Genomic DNA, 16,587 nt, shown 5'->3' on the forward strand with positions numbered 1-16,587 from the left:
ATGGCAATAATTTTGTATCCCTTGAGCTGGTATCTTAGAGATTATTTCGAGGTAGTTCATTCCTTATTCAAAGTAGAGGGATTGGTTTCTACGAGCCTCTTGGGAACTTCTTCTTTTACCTTTTAATCTACTGCTTCTGATGGGTTGTGGCCTGGGATTTGAATAAGTAACTTTTTGGAATTCTGCATAAAACAAGGAGAGATTTGAGTGAACAAACTTAGAATTGTCTGTAAACTGCCGGATACATTTTTAAGGTATTATTGATGGGTATGAAGTAATATACGTAACCTCTAGGTAAATTTTAAGGTTTAACATTCAAGATTAACTGTGTGTGTGTGTGTGTGTGTTTTAAGTAATCTCTGCCCCTAATGTGGAATTTGAACCCATGACCCCGAGATCAAGAGTTGCACGCTTTTCTGAGTCAGCCAGGCACCCCTAAACATTAATGATAGACTATCAAACATAGGAATGTTAAATAGCATTAATGTTGATACTTTTTGTCCCTTCCCCAATTTCATGTCTTAGTTTCTCAGTCAGGCTTAACCACTACTCTGAATGTTACAGGTATCTTTCTTTGTCGTTGTTTTAAATACCACTACATGTTTAAGGCTACTAGACAACATGATGTCTAGTTTTCTTATTTTAGGGATTTACAAAATTATAAAACTTTGGGTTATCCACCTCCAATTACATTTTCTGCCTTGTCCTGTTTCTTATACCCATCCACATAGGTTTATGCTACCGTGATTCATTCTTCTCATTCCTTAATAAATTCCACTCTGACAATTGTAAAATATTATCCATACTGTTATCAATGCCTTGTTGCTTGGATTTTTTTCTTTCTTTCCTACTGTGAGTAATCCTGTTATGAATTATCTTCTCTAGTGTATGTAGACAAGACTTTCAATATCTTCCCATAAATTTTCCTGCTTTTTTCTGGAGTCCATTTGTCTCTTCTAGTTTGTATTTCCTCCTTTTGGAGGTGGAACTTCTCATCTCTCTCTTACTTCTCTTTTCTAAGTTTTCTCTTTCCTTATACTCTCTTCAGATCTCTCTTCTAGTCCTCTAATAACTTTTGAGTATTAATTGTGAGTTTTTATTCTAGAATTAAGCCTCTTTTCCAAATCCATCTTATAGTAGTTTCTTACTGGTTATTCTCTTAAAGAACTTGCATTTGGGGGCACCAAGGGGGCTCAGCTGATTAAGCAACTGCTTTCAGTTCAAGATTGAGTCCCAAGTCTGCTCCCTGCTCAGTGGGGAGCCTGCCTCTCTCTCTGCCTGCTGTTCCCCCTGCTTGTGCTCTCTTTCTATTTCTGTCAAATAAATAATAAAACCTTTAAAAAAAACTACATTTTTTCTCTTAAGTAGTTTACATGGTTTTATAAGGTCTAAGTCTATTATCTGAAGTCCTTGGAGATCTAAAGTTGTTTTCTAGTTTCTGCAGACTCTCCCGCATGTCATTCTATTTGATAGGGGTGTTTTTTGTGATTCAAAAGAATTCCTAGCTCTATTCGGTTGAACTTAATTTGTGAGCATACTGTGGTTCTGAATGAGGGAGAGAATTAAACGTGTTTTTGCTGAAGCCCAGAACTGGCTAGTAACACGGGGCACCACGGTAACCTCCTCAGGGTTCCCCTCTTAATTCAGCCATTTTAGATCCAGCTCTCACACCTGCACCAGTCTGAAAGCGTTGGCTCTAATCTCAGCATCCCTCTGGGTATTAGTACCAGGGCCGTCACGTTCCATTCATAGCCACCTTCTCTGGTTCAAGTTCACAGTTGTTATTTTGGCTTAGTTTTTATGCTTGCAGATTTTTCTGGCTTGTCAGGAGTCCATAAATGCTTTTGATGCATCTTCCTTCCAGACTTCAGTAGTACTGTGGTAGGAAGGCTTTGGAGTCACTAGTCTGCCTCCCTCATTCTGAGAAAGTGAAGTCCAGGAACACGGTTGATGTCAGGGCTCATTCAGTCTACTGACTGAATGATGCCCTTCGTTAGGAAAACAGAGAACGTGATCAGCAGGACTGAATTACAGCTTCTGTGTGAAAAAGCTGGGAAGCCTGTTTATGTACATGTGTTTGACCCAGACGAATAATATGTGACTTTGGAGATCTGATATTAATGACGTTCTTTGGGGACTAGTTGAGTATTCACAAAAGAATAACGGAGCCTAGATATTTTGATCGGCTGGGTATGATATTGTGGAAATGATAATAAGATCAGAGGCTAATTTCCGTTAACAAGATGTCCCTGAGGCTACGAAAAAGAGGTTTTTATTTCATTGAGGGCAAAGCCAACTAACAACCTTTAAGTAAGTAAATACTTTTGCTCTTCTGTGTCCACATTAAATTGAGAAGGCAAGTTCTTTCTGGAAATACACCAATAGCATTTCCTCCTTCTAATTAGCTTGACATTTCTTTTTTCCTTTGGATAACCACTTGGAAAATAGAAAATGTAGCAATGTGAATGCCAGTTTTTTGTTTATATGTTTGTTTAATCTTAAAAAGGGATTAGAAAGTGTCTGAAAAAAAGTCTCACCTATCTACTTACTGTTTTATGCCAAGGAAATACCATGAGCTATCCAATTTTATTTTATTTTATTTCTTTCAGCGTTCCAAAATTCATTGTTTATGTACCACACTCAGTGTTTCATGCACTATGTGCCCCAATTAACCTTAAAATCCTGTAGGTCTTTCAGTGTGTGCTGTGCAAATCACCTTTTGATAGATAACTCCGCTTTCATCTTGGTTTTGCTTTATCCTCTTGGCAAGTACAGTCAAGTTACACACATGCATCAGAATTGCTGAACATGTTTATAGGAGGTGCCATGAGGTGGTGGCAGAGAATCCCAAAGGCAAAGGTAGAAGCATGGGATGTTGTTGAGGCACAAAGTGGGTGCATTACTCCTACCACAAGTTACTTGCCACAGCAGCATGGGGATCAGGGACCATCCTGAGGCTAGGCGCCCAAAGCATCCTGTGCCTAAGAGGCTCATTTTGAACAGGCAGTCAGAAATCTGCATGTATTTTGTCTCCTGGCTTTGTCTTTTTTTTTTTTGGCTGAACCAGCACTCAGTATGTATTCCTTAAATGACTATGCCTCAGCTTGGTGCAGATGGGAGATTACTCAGGACAGTTTTAGAAGGGCGTGTTAAAGAACACGTGGGCTTTAACCAAAGCCAAAGAAACTGAAATGTTTATACTATCTAGCCAAATAATTGATAGCTTAATATATTCAGCATACAGTCAACTCCAGGGAAAAGAGGACTGTGGTATTTAACCCAGGGTTCCAGGGAGGGAACTCTTTCTAAAAAAGTCTGTGAAACTTGCTTAGATATACTTGGCTGAAGTTAGGAACAAACAAAAAGTGAAATCTTATTAAACTTAGACAGGGGCGCCTGGGTGGCTCAGTGGGTTAAAGCCTCTTCCTTCGGTTCAGGTCATGATCCCAGCGTCCTGGGATCTAGCCCCGCACTGGGCTCTCTGCTCGGCAGGGAACCTACTTCCCCCTGCCTCTCTGCCTACTTGTGATCTCCATCTGGTAAATAAATAAAATCTTTAATAAAAAAACAGACATATTTAGGAATGATGTTAATTATAAGTTATACAAATTATGGAAGGTGCTAAAAATAATGAGGCATTGCTAGACAGGTACCTGAAATTAAGTAAGTTCTTCTGTGGTGCCTGAAAATAATTTATTCCATTAACTTTATAAAGCTTCAGGTTTTGATGGTATTCTTAATGTTAATTATTGGAAGTATACTAATCATAAGTATCTAATTCACACAAAACCGTGTAAAACCAAGTTTATAAAATGAATTAAGCAAGGTGCTGTGAATTCACTTCATTAAAGTATAGTGTAATATACCAGAACTGTCTTGTCCCTTAATCATAAAAATAAGTGTTCTATAGTGACTTCTCCGTAAAAATTCTTAAATACACCGAACATTCTATGGCAAATATAAATAATAGAATTACTCTTCTGTGCTTAATTACAGGAAAGCAGAAGAATTTAAATCTCTACTTAAGACATGCAATGTAAGAAATTGAATTCAGGATATAGATCAAACAGCTAAGAGAAAAACCCATGATTATTTTGATAAATACCTTATTGAGAAAGGCACAAAAGAATTTTAAAAATATAAATTGTGATTCATGCAGGTAATCTAACTGCTTGTGTGATGGTATAGTTTCAAAATGCAGTCTGTTCACTTTTGCTCACATAACAATATGAGCGTGAAACTCCCAACTGGTCCCAAATGGTCTTATTGTGACAAACCAAAGGCATGTATTTTATGACTCAGTAGTTTTTGTGTTTTTTTCAAAACAATTTATTTATTTATTTCTACTGGGTTTTAGATCTTTTTCTTTCCTTCTTTTTTGTTATTAAGATAATGTATTATTTGTTTCAGGGGTACAGGTCTGTGATTCCTCAGTTTTACACAATTCACAGCACTCACCATAGCACCTTCCTTCCCCAAAGTCCAGCCCCCAGATACCCCATCCTTTCTACCCCTCACGCCCCCCCCCCGCAACCGTCCATTTTTTTCATGAGATTAAGTGTCCCTTATGGTTTGTCTCCCTCTCTGGTTTCATCTTGTTTCATTTTCCCTCCCTTCCCCTGTGATCCTCTGTCTTGTTTCTCTAATTCCTCACATCAGGGAGATCATATGATAATTGTCTTTCTTTGACTGACTTATATCACTTAACATAGTACCCTGTAGTTCCATCCATGTATGACTCAGCAGTTTTGTTCCCAGGCATATATTCTGTATATAATCTATGGAAATTTTCATACGTATGTGTGAAGGTGTTAATTATGACAGTGCTGATGATCAGAAGTTGGAAAGTTTATCAGTAAATGTATATCGTGGTGATTCTTTCACCGATGCAAAACTGTGAATTAGATATAGACATAGCTACAGGGAAAGATCTTTCTGTTTTTTAAAGCCAGGTTTTTTTTAAAGAATAATTCACACACATTAGATTTACCTTTTTAAGTGTACTGTTTGGTGAGTCTTCACAAGCCTCTAGTCAGGTAAATGCAACAATAATCAGAATAAATTAAGATAGGAAAGTTGCATCACTAAGATGGTAACAAAGGCCATTCTTGACTTGCTTCCACTTACAAGAACAACTAACAACTATTTATGAATAAGACACCACTAAGAATTTCCTAGAACACAAAGGTGAGTCCAAAGCACTACCTGTACCATGGAACCCAAGACAGACTGCATTGAAGCTAACAGAAGAAACCAAATGTGGACCACAGTGGTTTCCCAGGCCAGTGCAGCACTACCTGGAGAGATTCCCTTGAGACACTGGTTCTTCCAGTGGGAAAAGTGAACCTATGAAGGACAACGAGCCCTTTCTGGAATTGTGGTTCCCTTTGTGGGAACCATTACTCTGAGCTTGCCCTGTGGAAGTTGCAGAGGACTCCATAGGTCCCAGACACTCGAAGTCTGACTGTGACAGAGTAAGAGGAAAGAGCTTATAATAACCAGTGAGATCTTGGCACACTGAGTTTAGAGCTGCATTGCCCAAGTAGCAATCCCCAAAGCAGCTTTACTCATCTACAGAAGCAAGTCAGAGGTGCATTTTGGTTGGGAAGCTTGGTGGGGGGCAGATTTGCCTGATTCTGATCCTCAAATAAGGATTTCCACTGGCCCTAGGGTGTGCTTGGCCCAACACCCTTTCAAAGAGCTCAGTCACAGCCCATCTGCTGCGGAGAGTGTCTTCCAGTTCCATTTGAACAGAAAGTCTGGTTACATCTGGAAACTGTGAAATCCATTAGTGCTTGAGCTCAGAGGTGAGCAAGCAGAGCTGATTACCCATAGAGTGAAGCCTGGGCTGGGCACAGAGGCTTCCTGTGCATAGCAGGGGGATTAATACATAGCTGAGCCTGAGGGTACCCCCTGTCCCCTCCTAACTAGAGAGCCGGTTTGGGAAATTGAGAGAAGGTCAGGGTAGCCTGTCACCCTCCATCCAGGCAAGGGAGCTGAGACAGAGCCTCATCTTTTCAGGGGTCTTCTGACTCTACCTGACAAAAAGGACTAGAGGCAGTTCCTAGAAGCTTTGTTTCCCAGCAGTGCTTTACCCAAGAGAAGGACAAACAGCTGGTGGTTTGTAGAGCAAAGCTTGTGGTTCTGCTCTATCAGGTACCTTGGGGTATGAGTTGACTAAAGACAACAAAAAAAGAGCTTTACAAATTTTAGAGCTGATTGACCCATTGCACTCAAGCAAGGAATCTAATTCATAGCCTTGCTCATTGCTGAATACAGTCTTCAACCTGTCCAACCAGGAAACCAAACCAGTGCACATGGGAAGCTAGTTGGTGTATTCAAAAGTCTGACACATAGCGGCCCTTGAATACTGAATACAGCCTGTGACTTCCTCCATCTGCAGAGCAAAACAGGTGACCTCGCCTGACCAGGGATTTCAGTGCACACTCAGGCCTGGATTGGGCCCACAACCAGTGAGCTATACTGACCCTGGGCCTTGTCCTGCTGCCCTTCCAGGGCAGGGAAGGTCATTCATAGCTCTATCTGTTACCGAATATAGTACCCAGTCCTGACCATTTAGTAAGCCTTACTGGAGAATTAAAGAAATCATGGAACCTATCTTGCAATCCCAGTTGTGTAGGTAACTAAGTCAGCAAGCCATTCCAACTGTTGTTGGCCAGTGGTATATCCTCTCATTTCCATCTTCAGAGTGTAATCAGTTGCTTCACCCCAAAATAGACCATAACAAAGGTTCTGCTGTCCAAAGATGTTATCAGTAGACACACCCAAAACCCAAACTGAGCTGGCTAGTAAAGAACACTCTCTGACAGAGCAAACCTGTAAAGTCTGGAAGAAGAGCCCCATTACTCAATTGTACAGGTACCAACATAAAGAATCAAGGATCATGAAATATAAATAAATATATTTAAATAAGACAACACTAAAGGATACTAATAAAGCTCTAATAACTGACTCTAAGGAAATGGAGATCTATGAACCAACAGTTAAAAAATTCAGGATAATCCTCTTCAGGAAGTTTAGTGAACTATAAGAAAACACAGATAACTAAATGAAATTAGGGAAACAATATATAATCAAAACAATAAATTTGATAAGGAAACAGCAACCATCAAAAACAAAATCAAAAATAGATATCCTAGAGTTGAAAAATACGTTAACTGAACTAAAGAATATAACAGAACTTCAAAATCGATTGGCCATGCAGGAGAAGGAATCAGTGACCTGGAGAACAAGACAATGAAAATTGCCCATGCTGAGAAGCAAAAAAGAGAGAAGAATGAAAAAGGGCAAAGGAAGTAAAGAACAGGAAAAAAAATAGTTACATAAAAAACTCCCATAAGATCATAAGATTTTTGGTAAATGCTCAACAAAAACTTTTCAGGCCAGGATATAATGGGTTAACATACTAAAAATATTGAAAAATAATAACGACCAACCAAGAATGCTATACTCAGTGGTTGTCCTTCAGAAATAAAGGAGGAATAAAGCCTTTCTCAAACCAACAAAAGGTGAAGAAGTTAATTACCACCAGACTTACATTGCAAGGAGTGCTATAACTGTTCTTAGAATGGCAATAAAAGAACACTATTTAGGGGCACCTGGGTGGCTCAGTGGGTTAAAGCCTCTGCTTCGGCTCAGGTCATGATCCCATGGTCCTGGGATTGAGCCCCGCATCGGGCTCCTTTCTCATTTGGGAGCCTGCTCCCTCCTCTCTTTCTCTCCGCCTGCCTCTCTGCCTACTTGTGATCTGTCTGTCTAATAAATAAATAAAAATCTTTAAATAATAAAAAAAGAACACTATTTAACATTAAAAAAAAGTAGTATAAATCTCCCTGGTATGGTAAAGACATAGTGATAGTTAGAATCTGCAATATGGTAGTAGTTGTGTATGACTTATAACTCAAGTTAAGAAAACAAAATAGCAAAAACACCCATAAATAGAATCTGTTATCAGATACACAGTATAAAAATTATGTCAGTTATAATAGCAATAACTTAGTATATGATGGGAGAGGTAAAACTGTGACATACATGAATTCTATTGAAGTTATCAGTTTAAAATAGGGTGTCATTAGTTGAAGATATTTTATGTAAGCCTTACAGTAACCATGAGGACAAATCTTACAGTAATTACATGGAAGGACACAATAGAGAAGTCAAAAGGGTTTCACCGCCAAAGGACATCAAAACACACAAAAGAAGATAGTAGGATCAACAAACAAACAAACAAAAAATAAAACAGATCTATAAAACAACCAGAAAAGAAGTAACACAATGGCAGTAGTAAACCCTTACCTATTAGCAGGTACCTTAAATGTAAACAGATTAATTTATCCAATCAGAAGACAAAGAATGTCTGAATGTATTAAACAAAATCCAACAAAATGCTGCCTGCAAAAGATTCACTTTAGCATTAAAGGCACACATATACTGAGAGTGATGATTGGATGGAATGAGATGTTTTAAACAAATGTTCCAAAATGACAACAAAAACCAGAGGTAGCTCTACTTACATCAGACAAAATAGACTGTAAACTAAAAATGGGAAAAAGAGACCAAAGAGATCATTATATAATGATGTGAAGGGGCCAATCCATGAAGACGTTAGAATAATTATAAATATTTACATGCCATCATTGGAGTACCTAAACATATGAAGACAAAACTAACAGAGCTAAAAGGAGAAATAAACAGTAATACGATAATAATTGAGCATTTTAATACCCCATTCTCAACAGTGGATAAACCATCCAGACAGAAAGTCAATCAGGAAACTGCAGATTTAAACAACACTATAGACCAAATGGACATTATAGATCCACAAAACATTCTATTCAATAACAGCAGACTCCTCTCTTCTCAAATGAACATGAAACATTTCCTAGAACCATATGTTATACCATGAAATAATTCTTAGCAGATTCAAGAGGATTGAAATCATATCATGTATCTTTTATGATCACAGTGGCTTAAAACTGGAGATCAGTAACAACAGGAAAACTTGAAAATTCATGAACACATAAATGTTAAGTGATACTCCCAGAACAACCAGTAGATCAGAGAAAAAATTAAGGGGAAATAAAAGTTTCTTTTTTTTTCCATTTTATTTTATTTTATTTCTTTTCACTGTTCCAAAATTCATTGTTTATGGACCACACCCAGTGCTCCATGTAATACATGCCCTCCTTAATACCTACCACCAGGCCCACCCAGCCCCCACCCTCTCTCCCCTCCAAAACCCTCAGTTTGTTTCTCAGACTTCACAGTCTCTCGTGGTTTGTCTCCCCCTCCTATTTCCCCTCTCTCAGTTTCTTGAAATAAACAAAGATGGAAAAGCAACATACCAGAACTTACAGGATTCAGCAAATACAGTTCTAAGGAGATTCAAAGTAAGAAACTCCTCCAGTAAGTAACAAAAAAGAACCCAAATAAATAACCTGTCTGTGCCTTAAAGAACTAGGAAAAGAAGAACAAAGTGAAGCCAAAGTTGGCAGAAGAAAGGAATTGTGAAGGTTGAAGCAGAAATAAATGGAACAGAGAACAAAAAAATCTACAGAGAAAAATTAACCAAACTAAGACGGTGTTCTTGGAAAAGATGAGCAGAATTGACAAATCAGCTAGACCAACCAAGGGAAAAAGCGAAAGAATCCAGATCAACAAAACTATAAATAAAAAAGGAGATATTACAGCTGATACCATAGAAATTGAAAGGACTCTAAGAGGCAACTACCAAACAAACTGAGCGACTTAGAAGAAACGGAAAATTTCAGAAAACTGCAACGTAGCAAGACTGAATCAGGAAGAAATAGAACATCTGAGCAGACCAGTTGTTAGTAAGGTGATTGCATCAGGAATCAAAAACTTCCCCAAAAGAAAAGCCCAGGATCAAATGGCTTTGCCAATTCATGTCATCAAACATTGAAAGAATTAGTATCTGTCAAAGAGTCAGAGAAGGCCCTCAGACTCATTGTACAAGGCCAGCATTATGCTGATACCAAAACTGTGAAAGGACAATACTGTAAAACTAGAGACAAATATCCTTGACGAATGCAAAGACCAAAATTGTCAATAAAGATACTACCAATCATCAGCACACTGCAAGGATCATTCACCAAGATCAAGTGGGATTTATTTCTGGGATGCAAAGTTGGTTTAATATATATAAATCAATCAGTGTGATACATCATGTTCATAGAATGAAAGAAAATGATACGATCATCTCCATGGATGTATGTGGATTTATTTCCTATCCCCACAGTTTTGCTTTTACCCTATTATAGACACAGAATCATACTGTACGGTAGTCTGTTTTATCCAGATTTTTTTCTGTTAACAGTGTGTTTCTGAGATTCTTCTGATATGAACATATCAACAGTTTTTGGTATTGTTAGTATTGCATTATGGGGTTGAAACCAAAATGTGTTTCTTCTTCCACCAGGTGAAGGATATTTGGGTTATTTCCAGATCTGGACTATTTTGAATACGCTGTTGTGAACATTTGCATATACATACTTGTGTGAACGTATGTGTTCATTTCTTTGGAATAAGTACCTGGGAGTTGAATACCTGCATCCTGTGGAAAGTGTATATGGAACTAGATGAGAAATTGCTGAAGTGATTTTCAAGGGATCACACCATTTTACATTCCCATTAGCAATGCATAAGAGTCCCAGTAGCTCAAGCTTTACATCATATTTTGCTAATGTCACACTTCTTAGTTTTAGTCATTCTAGCAGATATTTACTAGTATATTGTTATAGATTTTATTTATGTTTTCTTGATGGCTAATGTATTTGAGTGTCACTTTCATACACTTGATGAGCTGTTTGTTTATCTATGTTGAAGTGTCACAACCAATTTTTTGTCCTTTTTTTTATTAGCGTTCTTGTCGTCTTCCATTCAGTTGTAAAAGTTCTTTTTATATTGTGGCTATCAGTCCTTCAGTAGATATGTCTTCTGCAAACCTGTCTCTGGCTTCTATTTTCATTTTCTAACAGCATCTTTGAGAATAGACATTTTCTTTATTTCCATGTAATCCAGTTTATCTAATTTTCTTCTTTTATGATTTTTGTTTTTGGTATCATATCTAAGATATAATTTGTCTTAAACAATTTTTAGTGTTTACTTCTATGTCTTTTATGACTTAGACTTTGGTTTATAATCATTTTGAATTGATTTTTGGGTAGGGTTTTAGGTAAGGATCAATAGCCTTTTTCTTTATTGAATTAACTTGACACCATATATGCATGTTTGTGTGGATGAATTTCTATTTTGTTCCATTGACAGATCTATGGTCATGCTGTCTTCCTATCTATCTATCTATCTAATTTCAAATGGTGTATATAAGACCTTTAAGATTTACTGACTACTATAGCTTTACAGTAAGTATTGACATGTGGTAGTGGAATTCAGCTTTGTTCTTTTCCACATTATTTTTTTGCAATTTTCTGTCCTTAGCTTTTCAATATAATTTTCAGAGTCAGTTTCCCAATTAACATAAAATATTACCAGAGTTTTGGTTGACATTTTACTGAATTTTATATCAATAAATATGAAGAGAAGCATATTAAATACAAGACTTCTGATGATAAATATGGGTCAGTTTCTTCATATACTTGATTTCTGTCAACAGTGTTTTGAGTTTTCAGTGTACAGGTCTTGCTTGTATTTTGTTAAATTGACCCTGAAGTATTTCATGCTTATTGATGAAGCATTGTGAGCATATTGTTTTTAAAATTTAAAGCCACTTATTTTATTTGCCAGCATATAAAAATGCAATTGATTTTTGTTTCTTGATGTGTATTCTGTGACCTTGATAAATCTCTTCCTCGAGTGGCCCTTCTCTGGATTTCTTGGGATTTTTTATGTAGAGGATATGTCAAATTACTTCCCCTTTCCAATATGTTCTGCGTTAATTTTTTCCTATAAGTTATTTTTTTTAATATAATAGGGAATATTGCTCTCAACTGCTTAACTCTGGAAATTAAGGCAGTCTTAACATTATGTATTTATGTATGTGTATGTATATACATAGATATGTATATATGTATATATATACCTATGTATATACATATGTATATATGTATATAGTGTATATATCTACAGATATATATATAGTGTATATATGTACAGATATGTATATATGTATATAGTGTATATATCTACACAAACATGAACCATATGTATATATAATGCATATATACATAATAGTATATATACATATATAAATGAAAATTGAAATAAAATACATATCCTTTTAAATCTGCTCAATGTACTGTATGGAGATTTTATCTTTATAAATCTGTTAATAGAACATATATCCTATTTAATTTATAATAATAGCTTTTCTGACTTCTGTCACTATAGATTAGTTTACATATCCTAGAGTATTTGTATAAATAAAATCATAGCATATATTATTTATTTGTTTTCTTTCACTCATCATAATTATTTTGAAACTGATCCATGCTGTTACATGTGTTAATAATCCCTTTTTATTATTACTTAGCATTCTATCATATGGCTATACTAGTTTGTGTATTCATTTACCTGTTGAACGTTTATGCTGCTTCCAATTTTTGGCTACTACACACAGAGTTGCTATAAACATCTAAATAAAGATCTTTGAAATGACACATTTTCTTTTCTTTTAGGTCAATTTCTAGGAGTGGAATGGCTTAATCATATACTGGTGAGTGCCTAACTTTTTAAGAACCTATCATTCTGTTTTCCAAAGTATTGTTGCATTTAACATGCCCCATCAACCAAGGATGAGAGGTTTAATCACTTCATATATATGCCAGTGCCTGATATTTTGTTTTGTTTTGTTTTGTTTTGTTTTTGTAGCCATCCAATTGGTGGTTTGATTTACATTTCTTAATGGTTGAATATCTTTTCGTGTGATTGCTTGCCATATATATCCATTTCAGTAAAATGTCTCTTCATGTCTTTTGCCTATTTTCTTTTTTTTTTAAGATTTTATTTATTTATTTGACAGAGATGACAAGCAGGCAGAGAGGCAGGCAGAGAGAGAGAGTGGGGGAAGCAGGCTCCCCGTTGAGCAGAGATCGGACGTGGGGCTCAATCCCAGGACTCTGGGATCATGACCCGAGCTGAAGGCAGAGGCTTAAACCACTGAGTCACCCAGGTGCCCCAAAGATTTTTTTTTTTAAATTTATTTGACAGAGATCACAAGTAGGCAGAGAATCAGGCAGAGAGAGAGGGAGAAGCAGGCTCCCCACTGAGCAGAGAGCTTGATGCAGGGCTCAATCCCAGGACCCTAAGATCACAACCTGAACTGAAGGCAGCAGCTTAATCCACTGAGCCACCCAGGCGCCCCCAAAGGTATACTGCCTATTTTCTATTTAGATCAGTTGTTCTTTACTGTTGGGTATTGATAGTTGGTTTTTTGAGTTTTTAGTTGAGACAAAATTGAAATATAACATATGGTTTTATTATTTTATTTATTTTTTAAAGATTGTATTTATTTATTTGGCAGACAGAAATCACAAGTAGGCAGAGGCAGGCAGAGAGAGGGGGGCGAAGCAGGCTCCCTGGCGAGCAGAGAGCCCAATGCTGGGCTTAATCCCAGGGCCCTGAGATCATGACCTGAGCTGAAGGCAGAGACTTAGCTCACTGAGCCACCCAGATGCCCTATAACATACTAGTTTTAGATGAACAGCATAATAATTCAGTACATGTATGCGTTGTGAAATAAACACCACCATATGTCTAGTTAATCTCTATCACCACTTAGTTAAATTTATTTGTCTTCTGACAACTTTTAAGACCTCCTTTCTTAGCAACTTTCAAATATACAATATAATGTTATTAACACAGCACCATGCTGTGCATTATATCCCCATGACATTTATTTTATAACTGGAAGTTAGTGCTTTCTGACCACCTTTATTCATCTCCCCGTCAACTCCCCCCACTAATTTTGAGTTTTCTGGAACCTCCAGTAGAAGTCTAATGAAAAAGGTAAGATTAAACATTTTTTTTTTAATCATAGAGGTAAAGAATTCTATCTTTCATTACTCATTAAAATATTTACTGTTGGCTTTTCATAGATCTTTAATTAGTCTAAGGAAGTTAGCAGTTAATTGAGTTTTTTTTAAATTATTTTTATTTTTTATAAACATACAAAGTATTATTATCCCCAGGGGTACAGGTCTGTGAATCGCCAGGTTTACACACTTCACAGCACTCACCAAAGCACATACCCTCCCCAATGTCCATAACTCTACCCCCCTTCTCCCAACCCCCCTCCCCCCAGCAACCCTCAGTTTGTTTTGTGAGATTAAGAGTCACTTATGTTTTGTCTCCCTTCCAATCCCATCTTGTTTCATTCATTCTTCTCCTACCCCCTTAACCTCCCATGTTGCATATCCACTTCTCATATCAGGGAGATCATATGATAGTTTTCTTTCTCCGACTGACTTATTTTTGCTAAGCATGATACCCTCTAGTTCTACCCATGTGGTCGCAAATGGCAAGGATTCATTTCTTTTGATGGCTACATAGTATTCCATTGTGTATATATACCACATCTTCTTTATCCATTCATCTGTTGATGGACATCTAGGTTCTTTCCATAGTTTGGCTATCGTGGACATTGCTACTATAAACATTTGGGTGTGCATGCCCCTTCAGATCACTACATTTGTATCTTTAGGGTAAATACCCAGGAGTAAAATTGCTGGGTTGTAGGGTAGTTCTATTTTCGACATTTTGAGGAACCTCCAAGCTGTTTTCCAGAGTGGTTGCACCAGCTTGCATTCCCACCAACAGTGTAGGAGGGTTCCCCTTTCTCCACATCCTCGCCAGCATCTCTCATTTCCTGACTTGGTCGTTTTAGCCATTCTGACTGGTGTGAGGTGATATCTCATTGTGGTTTTGATTTGTATTTCCCTGATGCTGAGTGATATGGAGCACTTTTTCATGCGTCTGTTGGCCATCTGGATGTCTTCTTTGCAGAAATGTCTGTTCATGTCCTCTGCCCATTTCTTGATTGGATTATTTGTTCTTTGGGTATTGACTTTGTTAAGTTCTTTATAGATTTTGGACACTAGCCCTTTATCTGATATGTCATTTGCAAATATCTTCTCCCGTTCTGTCAGTTGTCTTTTGGTTTTGTTAACTGTTTCCTTTGCTGTGCAAAAGCTTTTGATCTTGATGAAATCCCAATAGTTCATTTTTGTCTTTGCTTCCCTTGCCTTTAGCGATGTTCCTAGGAAGATGTTGCTGCGGCTGAGGTCGAAGGGGTTGCTGCCTGTGTTCTCCTCAAGGATTTTGATGGATTCCTTTCTCACATTGAGGTCCTTCATCCATTTTGAGTCTATTTTTGTATGTGGTGTAAGGAAATGGTCCAATTTCATTTTTCTGCATGTGGCTATCCAATTTTCCCAACACCATTTATTGAAGAGGCTGTCTTTTTTCCATTGGACATTCTTTCCTGCTTTGTCAAAGATTAGTTGACCATAGAGTTGAGGGTCTATTTCTGGGCTCTCTATTCTGTTCCATTGATCTATGTGTCTGTTTTTGTGCCGGTACCTTGCTGTCTTGACGATGACAGCTTTGTAATAGAGCTTAAGTCCGGAATGGTGATGCCACGAACTTTGGCTTTCTTTTTCAATATTCCTTTGGCTAATAGAGGTCTTTTCTGGTTCCATATAAATTTTAGGGTTATTTGTTCCATTTCTTTGAAAAAAAATGGATGGTATTTTGATAGGAATTGCATTAAATATGTAGATTGCTTTAGGTTGCATAGACATTTTCACAATATTTGTTCTTCCAATCCAGGAGAATGGAATACTTTTCCATTTCTTTGTGTCTTCCTCAATTTCTTTCATGAGTACTTTATAGTTTTCTGAGTATAGAGTCTTAGCCTCTTTGGTTAGGTTTATTCCTAGGTAGCTTATAGTTTTGGGTGTAATTGTAAATGGGATTGACTCCTTAATTTCTCTGTCTTCTGTCTTGTTGTTGGTGTAGAGTAATGCAACTGATTTCTGTGCATTGGTTTTCTATCCTGACACTTGACTGAATTCCTACATATGTTCTAGCAGTTTTGGAGTGGAGTCTTTTGGGTTTTCCACATATAGTATCATATCATCTGTGAAGCATGATAGTTTGACTTCTTCTTTGCTGATTTGGATGCCTTTAATTTCCTTTTGTTGTCTGATGGCTGAGGCTAGGACTTCTAGTACTATGTTGAATAGCAGTGGTGACAATGGACATCCCAGCCATGTTCCTGACCTTAGCAGAAAACCTTTCAGTTTTTCTCCATTAAGAATGATATTTGTGGTGGGTTTTTCATAGTTGGCTCTGATGATATTGAGGTATGTGCCCTCGATCCCTACATTTTGAAGAGTTTTGATCAGGAAGGGATGCCGTACTTTGTCAAATGCTTTTTCAGCATCTATGGAGAGTATCATATGGTTTTAATTCTTTCTTTTATTGATGTGTTGTATCGCATTGATTGATTTGCCGATGTTGAACCAAACTTGCAGCCCTGGAATAAATCCCACTTGGTCGTGGTGAGTAATCCTTTTAATGTACTGTTGA

The 16,587-nt window shown here is 37.2% G+C and overlaps 1 long non-coding RNA gene across 1 annotated transcript in view; it reads left to right on the forward strand.

Annotated features, from left to right (window-relative positions):
• Positions 1–12,713, forward strand: part of LOC122916206 — a 58,729-nt gene extending 46,016 nt beyond the window's left edge. Inside the window, exon 3 of the long non-coding RNA XR_006386143.1 lies at positions 12,675–12,713. This is a non-coding gene — a long non-coding RNA (uncharacterized LOC122916206). The remainder of the gene's footprint in view (positions 1–12,674) is intronic.
• The last annotated feature ends 3,874 nt before the right edge of the window (positions 12,714–16,587 follow it).

Source organism: Neovison vison, chromosome 1, assembly GCF_020171115.1.
Source record: "Neovison vison isolate M4711 chromosome 1, ASM_NN_V1, whole genome shotgun sequence".
Taxonomy (NCBI): domain Eukaryota; kingdom Metazoa; phylum Chordata; class Mammalia; order Carnivora; family Mustelidae; genus Neogale; species Neogale vison.